Source organism: Ixodes scapularis, unplaced genomic scaffold (assembly GCF_016920785.2).
Source record: "Ixodes scapularis isolate PalLabHiFi unplaced genomic scaffold, ASM1692078v2 PGA_scaffold3__209_contigs__length_174095766, whole genome shotgun sequence".
In the NCBI taxonomy this organism is placed as follows: Eukaryota; Metazoa; Arthropoda; class Arachnida; order Ixodida; family Ixodidae; genus Ixodes; species Ixodes scapularis.
The window spans coordinates 92429740-92430954 of NW_024609868.1; the positions used below are offsets into that span (position 1 = coordinate 92429740).

The 1215-nt window shown below is 40.2% G+C and overlaps 2 non-coding genes across 2 annotated transcripts; both read right to left on the reverse strand.

The window, feature by feature from the left end:
• Positions 1-636: 636 nt before the first annotated feature.
• Trnaq-cug lies at positions 637-708 on the reverse strand. Its single transcript has one exon. It is a non-coding gene; the product is annotated as a tRNA-Gln (tRNA).
• Positions 709-714: 6 nt separating this feature from the next.
• Positions 715-786, reverse strand: Trnae-cuc. The gene has a single exon. It is a non-coding gene; the product is annotated as a tRNA-Glu (tRNA).
• Positions 787-1215: the final 429 nt, after the last annotated feature.

Here is a 1215-nt window from a genome sequence, read left to right on the forward strand (position 1 = left end):
CCCAGCGACTACGGTCAGGTGTTTGTTGACTCTTGTTGTTTTTTCCGTCTTTTTTTTTTTTTTTTTCGTGTTTCCGGTTTTGCCGTGTCTCCGGTGTTTAGTTATATAGTTTAGTTATTTGAAAGTATGAACCCTAATTGAAGCAACGCAATACTTTTCTTTTTTTTTTTTTTTTTGCAAGATTTGTTGTGGGGCAAGTGCGCCAATGCCAAATTCAGCTTGAATTTGGCATTTACTGTGTGTTTGTGTCCCGCTATTATATTTCTAATACTGAAACTTTTGATGCAGTAAAATGGATCTCTACATTTAGGAAAATGTGGAATATAAAATAATGAAGCCTGATAAACCCAAATCTTCATTAAAAAAAAAAGGAAAAAAATATCCGAAAAACACTTTTTGAATGTAACGGAAAAAGAATTCCGAAGCCATGGAATCTTAATTATGTATACAAGAAATCCCCCCTGAAACGTCAAACAGAACTATGTAAAAAAGAAGGTCGAAAAGAAATATTATTTAACTGAAGGGTAAAAGAAAGTGTGAAATAAGGTACGAGTAATATTTTCAGATGCCAACAAAACCCCGAAAGAGTGACCCTCAAATCAAGAATAGATCCAATAAGGAAAAAAAAAAAAAAAGAGGTCTCACCGAGATTTGAACTCGGATCGCTGGATTCAGAGTCCAGAGTGCTAACCGTTACACCATGAGACCAAACACTTCCGACGCCGGGAATCGAACCCGGGCCTCCTGGGTGAGAGCCAGGTATCCTAGCCACTAGACCACGCCGGAACGATCTTTGGAGGAGCTAGGCAGCGTAGAAATCTCTCATTCACAGAGTAGGACACCTTTGTCGTTTTCAACGTCTTTACTTTTAATTTTTAGATATTAAATCACGCGCTAGCAACTACGTCAAGCTGTGGAGCACCCACGGCGTTCAAAGTCAACGTCGAACAACGGAAACAATTTTCCGTCTCCCTCTGGTTTCTTCACATCTTTACGGCCTTACTGCCACAGTAAAATCAGTCGGCTTATTTTGAGCGAAATGCTAACATTCTACGTTAAACCGATATCGGTAGTAGCTGTGATAGCAGAACCGTAGCGGCGGTTAGCTTTTGCAGAACGTAAAAAACTTTCAAGACGCAATCGTGCTCACGCTCACGGCTACCCGTTACATATATGACGTCACCCACTTCAAACGTCATCAGCCGCGTCTTCTCT